The following is a 17,491-nucleotide window of genomic DNA, read 5'->3' as shown; positions in this document are numbered from 1 at the left end:
CGTCGCTTGAATGTCAGTCATCTCAAAAGAACAACGACACCTCGCAAGAGCTGAGATGAAAGATTATTTTGGGGTGGGATGCTGGCACAGATAAACAACAAGCACACCGACGTCACTGTTTCCTGTCGTCTTTTGGTGGTTTGCTGCAGTTAAATTGCACAATGCTGCACCGGTGCTGCTTTTAATGACAATGACTCATCAGTGTATGACAAATAGAGAATGGAGTGCTGTTTACTTGTAGTAGTAAAGTGGCAAATCGAAACAAAGACATCACAGAAAGAGGAAGAAAGCAAATCATTTCAACACTTAATTAGTGGGACAAAATTGGCAGTATGCGAGATTGCACATTTAGTGTTTGAACGACATTGCAAGAACAAGAAAAAGAGCAGGATGCATTTACACCAAGTTATAACTTGGTTCGATGTGACATTTTTCCAGTTTAAAAACAAACAAAACTTGCATGTCAGGTCTGATTTTAGCGTCTTGATTACTAGCTGTCAGTCTGGCAGATCACTGTTTAGTGGTTGAATATGGTCTAATAGTCCAAACATATGCATGTATCGACAAATTGCATGTATTTTTGGCCCCAAACTATGCATTTTCAATCATAAAGATGGCGAAATTAACAAAAATATGAATGTAAGGCATTTAGAAGGAGTTACATTCATTTTGTATTGCATTTAAGGCACAAATAGCCCGGGGTCATTCTACAGTGTAATTATGAGAAATGTTTTGCTTTCATCGGGAAAATAATCACATTACATGAAGTCACATTTTCTTTCTTTTCCAGGCTCTGAGAAATAAAGATAATTTATATTCTGTCGAATAAAAGTGGTCATGATTATGCTAGGTCACACACTGTAAGACATTACACATGCAATACATTAGCATCAAGCGAGAATCATCAGGTAAGTTATATTGCAGCCATTAGGTCTGTTTGTGTTCCGGTAATTTATTCTGCCAGGAGCCTTTGTTAGTTTTGTTTTTTTCTCCAACATCAATTTAAAAACATGCGGTGTGGCTACATTTGCAACTTTATGAACCGTCTTTGACTTGGTTTGTTCAGTAAGCATACAATCAGCGAGCTTATTTCTTGCTGTGTGGGTTGAAAGCAAATCATTTGCAACATTAGCCTGTTTACTTCCCAGGTTAGTCCAAAGAATGAATTCTATATCACATATTTGCGCTATTCTATATATTTGTCACCAGTGTTTAATTCGTTGTAGTTAGAAGTAATTAGTAGAGAGGAAAAATGACCCATAGTCCATATCATAAACCCCTAAACAATATAACAACAACAAAGAAAGAACCTCCTACCAGGCCTGAAGGAGCAGGTGGGTCGTCAGTCCATCCACATGGAGTCCAAGGCGGTCCTGGCTCTAGGCCTCCTTCGCTTAGCTCGCCATCAATGTCCTCCTGTACCAAAACACAGGACCACATCAATTAACCAGATCAACACAGGAGCTGTGATATTGGTAAGTTCTGCGAACACAATACTCAAAAAGTTCATGCTGTTCTGTTCATGCTAACCGGCCTACACAATGAGGCTAGGTGGCTAAGCTAAGTGAAGCTAATTTTAGCAACACTTACCAGTTGTGTTCAATGTATAATCTATGAAATGCTGCTAGCTAGAGCGCCCAGTCACAGCAGTAGTAGTTGGTTGGTGCCTATAACATATTTAGATGCAGCAGTGTTAAAACATATTGTATATTGTTTAAAATGCATTTGCTAGCTTACCTGTGCAGCAAGTGTTTCCCCATGTTTGTTTGGTGAGGGTCTTCCTGTTAGCTATCTATTGGTCATTGTGTGTCATGTGATCAAGGGCTGATATCCTGATTGGTTGCACCGAACCACAGGCGTCAACCCTCGTGATTCAAATCACCTGGTTGCTGGGTGTGATGAAAACTATATTTTTTCCAGTACTAATAATGAATTAAGGTTCCATTTGTAAAGTAAAATATATTGGGGTTTTTTAAATATATCTAATTTCTATTTATGTACTGATTTGTTATTGTTGTATACCTTTTTACGGTTCATTAATTAAAACTTGCTATACGGTAAAGCAGTCAACAGTTGGTCTAATGTATATATGTGGCAACGCTGACCTCTAGTGGTAGAAAGTAGCTATGCAGTCTAATTTTATTTTGATAGTGTAGCCTGCTTAATTGTAACACGACAATGCAATGCATACTATTGACTATTTTGATTTTGTTTTATTTCATTTTTATTAAATGCGGTGGACAAACAAGTCGGTATTGTATTAATTGAATATATTTTTTTAGAATAACACGAGTCCTTATTCATTCTTTGTCCAATGCTTGTCTTATTTAAGATTAAATCGAAGTTGGAACCAAATATGCCTCTCAAGCTGTACTGCGCATGTGCATCTGTTGTTGTTGCTTTCAACCGCTAGATGGCAGAAGAGATTCGGTGATGAATGTCTATTGTCTCAGCTTCAAGTGTGGCGTTCAAGACGTCTGGGAAAGGATTTAGGTGACCAATATTGTGTGATGTTTACATGGGCTTTTCTTTAAATCCAACACACAACGAAAAAATGGTTCAAGTCAATAACTACTGCATTTGGCCTTTGTTATTGCTCACCAATTATGTGTTGTCTTTGGATATTGTCCTCTGGTGTTCTCCTACTCCTCCTCCTACTCCTTTTCCTGTCTTCTCTGATGTGGTGGAGCACCTGAAAGTAATTGACTGATGATGGGGGTGCTAGGGGGTAGGATGCAGGCTGGTCCCAATAGAGTTTTTGTTCCTTTCCATCCTCTTGACAGCGTGAATTATTGGTAATATTTGCTCTTTTTTTAGGCCATTTGTGCTGTTTCTTTCATTTTCAAAATATTTCTATTTTCTTTCTACACTTTATTTAGAACAATGACGACAATAACTGTATTCTTTTTTCTTTTAATATTTTATTACATATTTAAAAAAATGTTTTTTATATTTTATTTATATTTTAGATTATTTTCATATTTTTATTCTTGTTAAATTACAGCTGTGACTTTGACTTAATCACCACAATATTATAACTTTATTTTGCTTTGTTTGTTTCCCGTAATTTTACAAAAAAAAATTAATATTTCAACTATATGCTACAAAAATTACGTTATTTTCTTCCTATTACAAGTCCATTTTGTAAAACAACTTTTTTCTTGTGATATTTATTTATTCTCATCAAATTATGGCTGGTCTTTTTTTACCTGTGTAAATTGTCCTCTTATTGCCCATCATATTTTGACTTTATTTCCATGATATTATATCCTTTGCCCCAACCTAAATTTCCTAAAATTACAACTTTATATTGTATTGTTTGTTTCTCTTAATAGTACAAGTTTGAAAAAAGCATTTTCTTTCTTAAATATTTGAATTCACCTTTCCTCTGTTAAATTTCTGTGTGTAATATTATGACTTTATGCCCATATTATATCATATTTCCACAACTTTATTTAGATTTGTTTGTTTAATAATGTGCACAAATAATATTTTTTTTAAATATTTTAAGTCTATGGAATCAAACTGGTATTATTTTTCCTCATATGATAATTGTTATAATTTTTTAATTTTTATAATTTTTCATAATAGTTAGATTTTTTACCAATGTTTCTAATTGTGCTACTGTAGTTCCCTTAAGTTTTCTAATCATATTCTTAGAATGTGCTGCAGGCTGCAAACGGCCCCCAGGTCTCACCTTGGACACTCCTGCTTCAAGGTCGTTCAAATGTAGAGGTTGCACTGTACTTTCATTCATAAGAGTTGTTCCGCCTCCTTGTCCATTCACCAGCATCCTGATGACAATGCAATCCAAGTTCATCAAAGGTCACCTAAAGTGGAAACTATTTATCAGGGGAAGTTTACTTTCAATTCAATATGCCGCCAAAAAAAAAGAAATCCACACATGCAAACCTCCGAGAGATCCCCATAAGAATATTCACAGCTCAAAATGAAGGAATAACACCGGGGAACAATATGGCTCAGTTCTTTTCACCACGGGGTTTCACTTGGAGAAACGTTTGGAGGTTAATAATAATAATAATAATATACTCCATCCTATACGTGCACTGAAAAGGGCTCTCTGTCTCTAATTGGCGCCTTTACCTTTTTTTTTTTATCAGTGCTTCTTTCTCTGTGAGTTACACTGTCCCGCTTCCAAACACACACCTAGCAGCACACATTCCCATCTAATCCACATCCATCCTCCCTGAAAACACTCGGGATTGGTTTTCTTCTAGTGTAAACTTCCACGCTAGGGTCAGACTTTAGGGTCACAGAGGCCATGCGGCCTGACTTCAAAGGGAAATAGGTTCAATGCCGAGAGTCTGAGTCGGTCGAGTTCCAGTTCTGAGCAATATGGCGTTGTTGGGGGCGCATGTTTAGGAGTTGCTGTTGTTTATGCGTGTTTAGTAGTCCCTCCTTTATCACGGTTCATTGGTTCCAAACCTGAGCCTGATTATGGTACCATTCCTTATCCTTATTCCTTATATAGAACTCTACGCTGGAACTCCGCTGTAGTGACAGAGCCTCATATCCAACATGGCTGACATGTCTGCATGGGGGTGCTGTATTTTCGGAAGGAGTCGAGTGGCAATCAGCTTTGAGGCGTATTATTACCTCACCTAGCATGTTGGAGTGTAGCCCAAAGCAATACGATATTATCGATATTATCTTCAAAAATACTAATAAATATTTGAACATTGGTAAAGCCCTATAACGCCTACGAATATTCACCTTGATAGTCATATTACATAATATAATAGACCTGGAGCCTATCCCAGCTGTCTTGGGTCCACTCTGGACTGGTGGCCAGATCGGTGTTATTTGGCGCTGGGGTGCAAACTTGGAAACCGTTTGTTGTTTCAAAAGGTAAATATCCGCTACGTGGTATTTGTCTTATTCACGTGTATAGCGCCCCACCTCCAAGGTGCTCCAACCACTTTGACACTGTTAGCACACTTACCTACTGATAATGCAGCATCAGGGGTACCTCAGGGTTCTGTATCTTGCCCACAGATCATTCGACATGAGACGGGAGGAATCATTCATTCATTTTCTACCGCTTTTCCTCACTGGGGGGCGCTGGAGCCTATCCCAGCTGTCTTTGGGCGAGAGGCGGGGTACACCCTGGACTGGTTGCCAGACAGCCAATCACAAGGCACATATAGACAAACAACCATTCACACTCACGTTCATACTATGGACAATTTGGAGTTGCTAATTAACCTAGCATGTTTTTGGAATTTGGGAGGAAACCGGAGAAAACCCACACATGCACACGGAGAACATGCTAACTCCACACAGAGATTGCCGAGGGTGGAATTGAACTCGGGTCTCCTAGCTGTGAGGCCTGTGCGCTACAGGTAAGGTATTTTGGTTTTAAAAAAAAAACAATAAATTTAAGCAGCAAAATAATCTTGGGACCCGAATGATGCTCTTCCAAAAATGGCTCCCGTAAAGGAAGCGAAATTCCCATCACATTAACCTTGAAACAGACCCTTCACCTCCCGATGTTATAGGAATTGATCTTTCCTGAGGGTAATTGGCCTTTCCTCCCACGCCTTGTCATGTCAAGATTAATGACTTTATTTGTGCAGTCGTTTGGCACTAAACAGGCCTAATTAGAACAAATCAATTCCCCAAACCGCTTATCAGTCACCACAGTCCCACAGACTCCAATATTATGTCAGATAGCATAATTGAGAGTAACGATCTTTTGTGGTCTAAACATATATCCTTGTGGGACTCCACGACTAACTTTTTAAGCTCTGGTTGTTAATATTTACGACCTGACAACAAACTGCTGACGTGGGATTCAGGGGAAAACATTTTTATGTAATATACAAACATACCAGGGTGTACCCCGTCTTTGCCCAAAACATCTGGGGTAGGCTTAGGCGTACACGTAGCCCATACACACCTGAGTCCAATATCTCCAACTTTGGCGTGAAATCTTTTTTGGTTTCTACAACCATTCCCACTCACATTCATACCTATGTACAATTTGGAGTCCATAAGTCCTAGCATGTTTTTGGAATGTGAGAGGAAGCCGGAGTACTCCACAAGGAAAACTCCACACACAGATGGCCGAGGGTGGAATTGAACTCGTGTCTCCTAGCTGTGAGGCAAGATAAACAGCTTATTTACTCTTATAATGTCTTCTGGATTGTATAAAACAAGTGTAACTTTGACTATAGGGGTGCTAGATTTTGCTTAGAGGACTCTAGCAATGTTAAAAACTATATCTAGAGGGTAGTGTAATAGTATAAAACTTTAAAAATATTACATTTCTAAATAAGGAAACCTACTTCTCATCATGGGTGGGTGTGGAACCAAATAACCGTGATAAACAAAGAATTACGGTAATAGAAATAAACCTGTCTTGTACCAAATAAAGGGCAGTAAAGCTTTACACCGCCCTGTCCGAGCGCCATGTTTATTTGCCCCCGAGTGTATTTGTGTGTATATTTGAAGTCGGCGAAAGAAGAGGAAGAAGCAGGACCATTTGTGAAGCCCATTAGGGGCCCGTGACCCGGCCGAGGGGTACCCTGATGGGCTCCAGAATTCCCCTGTGCAGCACCCAGCTTGGTGGAACAACTATGGCCTTTGTTGGGCACGCTGCTGATCTCACACAGTTAATATAGACTTTTCCCACTGACTCTGCCAAGAGTCTGAAGTCATTTAATGAAGTGGCTGCCGAGTTCAGAAGGAGCCAATGTGCTGCTTGCTTTGACAAAATGGAAAATGTCTGTGTTATGCAGCGAGTGACAAGATGCGCACGGTCCGATACCTCCACCTCTTTGCAAACATACCGACACGTGGATCAGGGTTGTCGCCAGGCTGCGTGCGTCGTGAAGAACGACGGCGTTCATTCAAACCCTACCTTGCACCGACTACTACTAATCAGCGTATTTGGTTATTGAACAATGAAGGAACTCCTAATGGTGTCGCTAACTCTGAGCTGAGCACTCGAACCCGAGAACCACGGGAGTCACTCTCTAACGCCACATAAGGATGCTGACAGGTGAATCGTGACGTGAGTTCAATGACTGGGGTGGGCGGACTTGTTTCCCTGGTGACATAAGCATCGCATTGAGGCCTGAATTATATGTCGGACGCCATATTGGATGTGGCAAGATTGAACAGGGAAGATGTACCAACCGGTTTCCAGTCCAAACTAATTCTCACGGTATCACCTTTCATATCTAAGACTGAAAAAAAAGCTTTGATTTTACCAACAGAATTTCTTGACTTTTGGTATAATTCGATGGAAATAAGCCTACAAAAACCACTTTATTAAGGATGATCCGTTTTCCTGCATTGTCCACATCCAAACATATGGAAGCATCTACAACGGGGTCTCCAACATCAATGAGATGTTTGCATGTTTGTCTATGGGAGTCTCTATGTGACTTTGTTTTATCTGCCTGCTCAATGTGAAACCCGAGCGCCGTGAACGGAGTACCCGATTGTCGTGCATTTGCTTTCATTGAGCAGTCTGAGAAGAGGTTTGAGATTGAGAACGTTTGTCATCGTGCCTTTTTCATTTTTTTTGTTCTTTTCGAGAGATAATTGAAACTGTCATTAACTTTAGTGAACGCTTGCGTCAGTGCAACAATACGATTGTCTGGATGAGTTTTCCGGTTCGGTGGACAAGTGGCTGTATGGGGGAAGGGACAGAATATGTGTCAGGCACTGAACACCCTCCAATATATTTGGTGGGAATTATTGATGAAGGACACTGCAGTGGTCCTCCTCTGTCTTTACTAATTAGTGTTCCTGCTTGCTGTTGTCTAATTGCACCGAGAAGTCTGTGACCTTATCAGTTCCTAGACTATAATAGTGACGCTCTATTCATCGTGTGGGGGTGATGTGAAAGAGTGGCAGGCCTGAGCAGAGGAAGAGGTCAGAACACGATTCATGATTGGCTTGAATAGCATATTGTCTCCTTTTGTCCCAAACCATTGTTTCTAATTTACAGACCCGAGTCTGGGTAGGAGAAACACCAGCGAAGACACACAATGGGCTGGAGAAGCACGTTTTGCAGATGAACTCATTCGCTGCTTAACCTTAATATTGTCTGCAAATAGGATGTACAGTAGAGCCAGGCAGGAAGTGAAGTATTCGCAAGCGGGATTTGTTTTGGATAAATCCGTAAAAAATAAAGCCGTATTATTTGAACCCGGCATAGTCGAGAGTGACATGTTTGAGGGCGAGGTTGACATACGGGATGAAAAGGACGGTGGCCTAGTGGTTAGCATGTTTGTGCCCCACAGCCAGGAGATCTTGAAGGTCTGGGTTTGTATCTCCAACTCGAAGTTGTGCATAGGTATGAATGTGAGTATGGATGTTTGTCTACAGTGAAGAAAATAAGTATTTGAACACCCTGCTATTTTGCTATTTCTCCCACTTAGAAATCATGGAGGGGTCTGAAATTTTCATCGTAGGTGCATGTCCACTGTGAGAGAGATAAACTAAAAAGAAAAATCCAGAAATCACAATGCATGATTTTTTAACAATTTATTTGTGTGATACAGCTGCAAATAAGTATTTGAACACCTGAGAAAATGAATGTTAATATTTGGTACAGTAGCCTTTGTTTGCTATTACAGAGGTCAAACGTTTCCTGTAGTTTTTCACCAGGTTTGCACACACTGCAGGAGGGATCTTGGCCCACTCCTCCACACAGATCTTCTCTAGATCAGTCAGGTTTCTGGGCTGTCGCTGAGAAACACGGAGTTTGAGCTCCCTCCAAAGATTTTCGATTGGGTTCAGGTCTGGAGACTGGCTGGGCCATGCTAGAACCTTGATATGCTTCTTACGGAGCCACTCCTTGGTTTTCCTGGCTGTGTGCTTCGGGTCGTTGTCGTGTTGGAAGACCCAGCCACGACCCATCTTCAATGCTCTGACAGAGGGAAGGAGGTTGTTCCCCAAAATCTCACAATACACGGCCCCAGTCATCCTCTCTTTAATGCAGTGCACTCGTCCTGTCCCATGTGCAGAAAAACACCCCCAAAGCATGATGCTACCACCCCCATGCTTCACAGTAGGGATGGTGTTCTTCGGATTGTACTCTTCATTCTTCTTCCTCCAAACACGCTTATTGGAATTATGACCAAAAAGTTCTATTTTGGTCTCATCTGACCATAAAACTTTCTCCCATGACTCCTCTGTATCATCCAAATGGTCATATGCAAACTTAAGACGGGCCTTGACATGTGCTGGTTTAAGCAGGGGAACCTTTCGTGCCATGCATGATTTCACATCATGACGTCTTAGTGTATTACCTACAGTAACCTTGGAAACGGTGGTCCCAGCTCTTTTCAGGTCATTGACCAAGTCCTGTCGTGTAGTTCTGGGCTGATTCCTCACCTTTCTTAGAATCATTGAGACCCCACGAGGTGATATCTTGCATGGGGCTCCACTCCGATTGAGATTGACCGTCATGTTTAGCTTCTTCCATTTTCTAATGATAGCTCCAACAGTGGACCTTTTTTCACCAAGCTGCTTGGTAATTGCTCCGTAGCCCTTTCCAGCCTTGTGGAGGTGTACAATTTTGTCTCTGGTGTCTTTGGACAGCTCTTTGGTCTTCGCCATGTTACAAGTTAAAGTCTTACTGATTGTATGGGGTGGACAGGTGTCTTTATGCAGCTAACGACCTCAAACAGGTACATCTGATTCAGGATGATACATGGAGTGCAGGTGGACTTCTAATGGGCAGACTAACAGGTCTTTCAGGGTCAGAATTCTAGATGATACACAGGTGTTCAAATACTTATTTGCAGCTGTATCACACAAATAAATTGTTAAAAAATCATGCATTGTGATTTCTGGATTTTTCTTTTTAGTTTATCTCTCTCACAGTGGACATGCACCTACGATGAAAATTTCAGACCCCTCCATGATTTCTAAGTGGGAGAAATAGCAAAATAGCAGGGTGTTCAAATACTTATTTTCTTCACTGTATATGTGACCTGCGATTGGCTGGCGACCAGTCCAGGGTGGACAGCTGGGATAGGCTCCAGCATCCCCCACGACCCTCGTGAGGAAAAAGCGGTAGAAAAATGAATGAATGAATGAATTTTTTTATAGCTCTGATTCGATCCTGGGCGGCACGGTGGTCGAGTGGTTAGCGCGCAGACCTCACAGCTAGGAGACGAGGGTTCAATTCCACCCTCGGGCCATCTCTGTGTGGGTTTTTCCTCCCACATTCCAAAAACATGCTAGGTTAATTAGCCACTCCAAATTGTCCATCGGTATGAATGTGAGTGTGAATGGTTGTTTGTCTATATGTGCCCTGTGATTGGCTGTCTGGCCACCAGTCCAGGGTGGACCCCGCCTCTCGCCCAAAAGACAGCTGGGATAGGCTCCAGCATCCCCCACGACCCTCGTGAGGAAAAAGTGGTAGAAAATGAATGAATGAATTTTTTTATAGCTCTGATTCGATCCTGTGGTTAGCGCGCAGACCTCACAGCTAGGAGACCAGGGTTCAATTCCACCCTCGGGCCATCTCTGTGTGGGTTTTTCCTCCCACATTCCAAAAACATGCTAGGTTAATTGCAGACTCCAAATTGTCCATAGGTATGAATGTGAGTGTGAATGGTTGTTTGTCTATATGTGCCCTATGATTGGCTGTCTGGCCACCAGTCCAGGGTGTACCCCGCCTCTCGCTCAAAGACAGCTGGGATAGGCTCCAGCGCCCCCCAGTGAGGAAAAGCGGTAGAAACTGAATGAATGATTCCTCCCGTCTCATGTCGAATGATCTGTGGGCAAGATACAGAACCCTGAGGTACCCCTGATGCTGCATCGTCAGTAGGTAAGTGTGCTAACAGCGTCAAAGTGGTTGGAGCACCTTGGAGGTGGGGCGCTATACACGTGAATAAGACAAATACCACGTAGCGGATATTTACCTTTTGAAACAACAAATGCCGAACCCAAACGGTTTCCAAGTTCGCACCCCAGCGCCAAATAACACCGATCGGTGAAATCACCAAGTAATCGTTGGACATCTATTGTCGGGGGGGTGTGGCTGTGACACTCGCGTGCTTGAAATGGTACAGTCTTAATTGTTTTGCATCTTCTTTGTGGTTATTTCTTTGGTCCGTTTATCAGAGCAAAACTCCAGCTTTCATGTTCATTTTCACGGTTGTCCATTTATCTCCGTCCGCTATGAATGGACAGTATCGCCGCATGTATTTGGTCGCACCTCTATTCAAGTCCCCATCTTTTCATCCACGGGCAGATTGCAGTCTGTTTTGGTGTCCTATTGTGCAGCTGTCAGTTATTTTCAAAACACTCAAGTGTCATTTGCCTCAGATTCCGTCCTTTTCAATTCCCGCGTCTTTTTCCATGGCTCTGTAGCATACATCTCATTGAGTGTGCATCAGCGGGCAAATTCATTCTTTTTCAAACATTTTCATAGCAGCCATAAGCCTCCTTTTTAAAGCCAAGGACAATGTGTTTTTGTCCATCCTTTTCAGCGGCAAGTGTGGGGATTCTCTCTCTCGCTTTCTCCCCCTTGCTCCCTCTCTCACTTTCCGAGGGCATCTGGGGGGACCCCAGAGCGTGGTGCTTCTCTCGCCGCTCGATTGTCTGACTGTAATGAACCATGATGAGCGATAACAGAATGAAATGTTATAATTCATGCGCACCTCGGCGACGAGCACGTGGCTAGCGGCGGGCCCGGTCCGTGATTGCCTCCTGCTCATCTTCCAGAACAATACGTCGGCGCTGCCAGCGCCACTTGCCCTGCTCGGGCCCGGCGCTCGCGTTGTTTTTGTCCTCTCGCTGCTATTCAAAGTCACTTAGAGCTGAAAGGTTGTCTGTGATCACTGACATGCCAGAACCTCTCTTTGGGGAACCAGGCAAACTGTCTCCCCGAACCAGATGTCGTCTTGGAATTCTCTTGTTCTTCGCCCATCGCCTCTTGATTTGTATACGGTTGGCCCTTAAAACTTGAACTCGAGGTAGCTGTTCGACCTTCTGTTTGTGCGGATTACAGATTCATTTCCCTCGTAAGGAATAATGTAGTTAGGGATTGGTCCCAGAAGGCCAACTTAACTGAAAATAAAACCTTAAATAAGTACTGTACATGGAATGTCCGTGTAAGTTTATTTGTTGTTTTCATCATTAGCATTTTATTCTTTATTAATAATTACAAAATATCAACTCACAAGAAATGTTAAGAATGTTTAACAGGAGTTTACCTTACAACTCCTCAACAAGAGCCTTAGTGCCCTGAACGCTAGACTACAACCGTTTTATGGGCATGCCTTCAAAGCTATTCTGCTAGTTTTTAAAATAGCAAACACATCCACATTGTTGTTTTCTTACCTTTTACACCTATTTTAGTGTAAACACACTCATACAGCCCGAGTTTAGCATTAGCATGTTCAACTAAGCTAAGCTAACCCTGCTAGCTTCCATTCGTGCTTCGTTAGAGAGGAGTTTTTTTCGCAGTGTTTCAGGTCTCTGGTTCGACGTGTTTAGTTCTGGAGTGGATGGGTTAGTCTTTGTGATGAAATGGACTGTGTTCGAAACCGAATACTAACTACTACATACTTCCAAAGCAAAGCGTTTACACTACAGCGTACTACATGATAACCCACAATGCATTGCGCTCCTACCCGAGTCGAAATCGGCAGGCTGAAGCTTATTTCATTTTAGCTCCAAACTCTTTAAATACATAACTTTATTGAGATTTTTGTAAAAATTTGTTGAGAAAGTGGCCGTTTAGATCCATAGTATGCCATTTATTTGTCCAAATATCAACCATTTACAATTTTGGTCCGACAAAAATTTAAGCTAGCAACGAACTTCCGTTTTTTTTCACAAAATAAAACTGTACTTACTTAACCGTACTTATGTACAGTATTTTGCTAGTGGTTAGTGTGCATTGTTTACATGCCGCTCAGTCAGTGCTTGCAGACTGTCTTGACTTATTCTATTCTATCATCAGAGGAACAAACAAACCCAAAATAATTCCAACGTGCTCTCTGTGAGCAACCTCGCCAGTTTGGTGGTCTCATAAGAACTTAGTTAATTAGGTTAGAATGCAGACTACGCTTGTGCCACCAGCACTGATGAAGAGGAAAGAGAGACGGATCGGAGAAACTGAACCGCTGCCAAGAAACTGGAATTTGTGATAAGTTTAGAGTGATTCCAAATGCTACAGTGAAGCATGGAGAATCCTGGAGCTCCATGCTCCTGAACCATGTGTTCATAAGACATACCACCAGAATAAACCAGTGAAAAATACATTGGAACAATCAGTCCACACCTCAAAAAAGAGTCAACAGGCAGAAGTTCAAGGTGTTAAAAAGTTTGAGTCAACTCCAGAAGCGTAGAGGAAAACAGGACGCCCGCACTAGCGGGTGCGCTGGCAACACATCCATCTCAGCTCCACACAATGGTGGCAGCAGCCTTCCCTCGCTTCCAGCGCTCCCAAGCTGGACTGAAGGAAATGAATGTTTACTCTCGTTATTTAATGGTTCCTTTTTGTGTTGCTGAAGAATAGAGCCAGGAACAAGAACGGTCAAAAAGCTTTAAATCCGCAATTATTGCTCAATTCTCCATCAGGTGTTGCTTTACAGTCACAACTGAGATGATAATTTTGGAAAATCCACAAGAAATATAGATACACTACTTTCTCCAAACCATCACCAGAAATGAGCATTGCAGAAAAGCCGACATAATATCGGAATATTTCGACTTCCACGACTCACCCCGGTCGACATTCGCTTGATATTTTGTTGTCTTATGCTCCATAATGACTGGCAAAAGTATTTCCACTTCATCGGAATTCTCAAGAAGCCTCGGGAAGTGGAAAATGACGGGATTTTATGAGCAGGAATTCTTTTTTTCCTCGTCTGTTTACAGCACAAAGTAATACAGCTGGAATAGGTGCAGATTCTGGAAGATCTAGGAAGTTTTCTGTGCTGGTTATTGTGTGTAGCTGCTCTATAGGAGTCCACGACTCAATGTAAAATACCAAGAAATTTGTATAATAAGTCTCCTTTCAAGTAAAACTATAATTATTCACTATGAAATACCGTATTTTCTGGACTATAAGTTGCACTTTTTTTTATAGGTTGGCTGTTCCTGCAACTTATACTCCAGAGCAACACCTTTTCTGTTTATGTTTATTTTTTGTGTAGCTGAATAAGCATTGTGTTAGCATATCTTACACCTATTTAGCCTGTTTGCTATTCTTTTATTATTGTTAGAACTTGCCTTCCAAGATGACGTAATGTCTGTTTTGGTCAAGTAGTAAAATAAATGACCTGCAAAAAATGAAACTTATACTCCAGTACGACTTATGGATGTTTTTTTTTCTACCAAATTATGCATTTTCGGCCTTGTGAGACTTATACTCCGGAGCGACTTATCGTCCAGAAAATGTATTTGTAAATTGTTAGGTGTCTTGGACATATTTATTGGATTTATCAGTTTTTGTTGGACCTTTTGAAACGAACTGATAATGAAAACCGAGGTACCACTGTAGATGTCGTGAAGGAGGAGACAACGTCATCATTACGTCCATGTCGCACCCACCCTGGGCGGTTACACTGCGGTGCTTTGTGTGCGGCGGACAGAAAGTTTGCCGCAGGGACGGATGACACGTTACTGTATTCCAACACAGATCTATTATCCGCAGACCGAGAGCCCCCAACAAAGAGCTATTTTATTTTCATCAATGGCGTTGTGTGGTTTGCATCTCTCCGAGGCTTGAAGCATATCATTATGTATTTGCTTATTTTAGTCAGCTATTACATCAATGGACGTTCACAGCACGACAAAGATGCCGGCCAATGAAACTCCTGAAGCTTTGTAACGCTTCCCCGGCTTTGCCTCTTTTTCTGTTTCTTTCTTTCTGGTTTCCATCCTAACATCTGCTCCCGGCGCGCCACCTGTCCGCTGTCAAATGCAATATTAATGTACGCCGTCCACTGTTAATTATTAGCCCTGAATAGCTGAATATGCATAACAGGATTGTAAGGAGCCATTTTATTAGAGGTGATCACTCTCCTTCCTGTCTTTCTGCGCCGCCTTTCTCCCGCCAGACCAAACGCCATTTCTCAGGTCTTTCTAGTTGTAACGGCGAGTGTGTGTTTTTGTGCGCGAGTGTGTTTGTGTGTGCTCAGCGTGCCTCCGTACACCGCTACAGCTTGTTTCCCAGGAGACGCACAACTGCGTGTGCGAGGAGGGTGGCAGAGGGATGGTCGAGGGCTGGATGAAGGGATTGGGTGATGGAGGGGTGGCATGTCGACCCGGGGATGGAAAAAAAAAAGGGGGACCGGAGAGGGGTGAAGTAATGAGAGGTGTTGTGGGAGGGGGCGGCAGTAAAGCGAGGCCAGGCGGGTGGCATGGCAGTGGGGCCTCCTTGTGTCCCGGTCCCCCCTTGTCCCTCCCGGTCCCTTTTGCGGACAGCATCTGCAGCCTGCTTTACATGCAAAACACACCCTGCGGAGAGGGCGTCTACACATGGGGCTAAGGGGACGAGAAGAAAAGCATTCCTGAGGCAGTGCTGGGAGAAGAGGGAGGTGGGTCTCTTCAACAGCCTCTCTCTACCAGTGTCTCTCCCAGATGAATCCGCGGGGGAAAGCGGTAATGAGGGATGAGAGGATAAATTCACTGCAGATTATTTCGCTTTGGTTCTGCTTTCGCCTCATTTCCATACGCCGTTTTTTTGTTGTTTTTTTTTTCCCCGTCAACTTTCATTTACGCCAGACCTGACGTTATCGAGCCGTTTCTGATAAACGCGACAACGCGCTGTTGTGTCTGGGAAACCGTTTTGAATTTTCGGCCAGACTTCAACAGATTTGACTCGGAAACCGTACAAAAAACTGTACGTGGTGTACAAGGTGTACGTGTTTAGATAATGTAATGTACCATAATCATAATGCTCATCAACTGCTCACCAGGGTAATGTCCTTTAATATTTTTCACTAATAATACTACTCCATAGTCAACCACAAAACAGCGATCAATTAATTAATTTTTATCAGTAATAACTTATGAATATGTCATAATACAGGTAAATTTTACATCGACCACTCTCGGAAAACCCACATTTTTTTTATATCTTCATGTTTTTATGCATCATTGATGTTTTTCCATCAAATCATTGAGAGTTTTAATTGACTAATTACCACACTTTTATTTCAATTACTGGTCCTAAAGTATAAGAGAACCTCACTGTCAAGTTTGCAGGATGGGTGTATCAATCACATTTCATATTTAGCCATTTGCTTGCTAACTGTAATTATGCATTTATTTTTTTAGTTTATGTGTGATTTTTAAAATACCTCTTAACATTAATCGTTATTTTTTTTGGAGAGAACCTCTTTGAACGTTCTAATCTCCTGCTCCAACGGCAGAATGTTGTTACCCGATGAAGACGTGCCATAGCGGCGAGTTCTTCTTTAGTCAGCAAAGGTCTCCGACAGTTGCGATTAATCAACAAACAAGTCCACACAACTGATAAATTACCATCTTTGGTGTATTCTTCCGCTGTAACTAGTTTTTTAGCAAGTCTCGTGTTTACAGACCATGGAACACAATGAACACCTGTACTGTGGGGTTGCTATATGCTTGAGAAGATCTTTCAGAGAAATTAGGGGAAATAAAACATTATTATTATTATTTAGTATTGATTTTTTAGCTGTGCAGTAAATGCACACTGTTGTACTTAACATGTACTAAGTCCTCCACTTGGACAGATTGCAATTTTTAGCATTTAGCCTGCATCTTTTCTTTATCTAGTGCGATTAATCTCACTGCAATCCAATGGAAAGAAACCAAACCAACGTCGCTGTACCGCCTTTCACATTCATACGCACGTTGCAGCGCTAACATAAACAACTGCCACCGAAACGTTGCATGCCGAGGCTCGAGTATGAGGTTTGTTGCCTCCAAGAAATTGTGAGAGACCTCGGGAACGTTAGCTATGGCAGCTGGGCTCGTCGGTCCGACTCAACAGCTGGCTCGCTTGTCTACTTTTTTTGTGCGCTTTGTGCCAAAAGAGGAACTCCAGGAATCGACCTTGGTGTCCTCCTCCAGCCCATTCCGCAGATGCTTCCACGGTGAAAGCGAAAGCACTCATATTCCAATCTTCATGACTTCATGATCTTTTTCCTTCTTAAGTTGTGTAGTTCATATTTTCTCTCCTGTTTATGTAATGTTCTCTCTTAATCTTCCTCTGCTTGCCGTGGCAATGAAAACCGATTGCATACTCAATTCCAGATGTTCAAGCCACTCTGAAAGAAAAGGCAAACCATTGTATAATTACAAATGTACACAATTAGCATCCGGTTTTAAGACTGACTCTAATCTTAGCTGAATACCTCCCTGGGCTGACCAAAGAAAGAACTTTATGGGACTGGAATTTACATGGTCGACTGTACGCCATCTTCAAATGGAAAGTCCTGCTGAATAATCCAGTCCTTTCTACAAATGCTAACTTGTTTGTGGGTAGGGAACTTGACACTGT

General features: G+C 42.0%; 1 protein-coding gene and 1 long non-coding RNA gene across 2 annotated transcripts in view; one reads left to right on the top strand and one right to left on the bottom strand.

Annotated features, from left to right (window-relative positions):
* ccnd2a (cyclin D2, a) overlaps positions 1 to 17,491 on the top strand; it is a 145,229-nt gene that overhangs the window by 3,027 nt on the left and 124,711 nt on the right. The window lies entirely within an intron of this gene.
* LOC144898596 (uncharacterized) lies at positions 677 to 1,756 on the bottom strand. The gene is made up of 3 exons (XR_013627478.1): positions 1,738 to 1,756; positions 1,591 to 1,667; positions 677 to 1,416 (listed from the first exon to the last, which is right to left on the bottom strand). It is a non-coding gene; the product is annotated as an uncharacterized LOC144898596 (long non-coding RNA).

The sequence above is a fragment of the Doryrhamphus excisus genome, linkage group LG6, assembly GCF_037039965.1.
Source record: "Doryrhamphus excisus strain RoL-2023G ecotype Guam linkage group LG6, RoL_Dexc_Guam_v1.1, whole genome shotgun sequence".
Taxonomy (NCBI): domain Eukaryota; kingdom Metazoa; phylum Chordata; class Actinopteri; order Syngnathiformes; family Syngnathidae; genus Doryrhamphus; species Doryrhamphus excisus.
The sequence above is the reverse complement of the archived record's forward strand: the minus strand, read 5'-3'. Positions and strand labels throughout refer to the sequence as shown.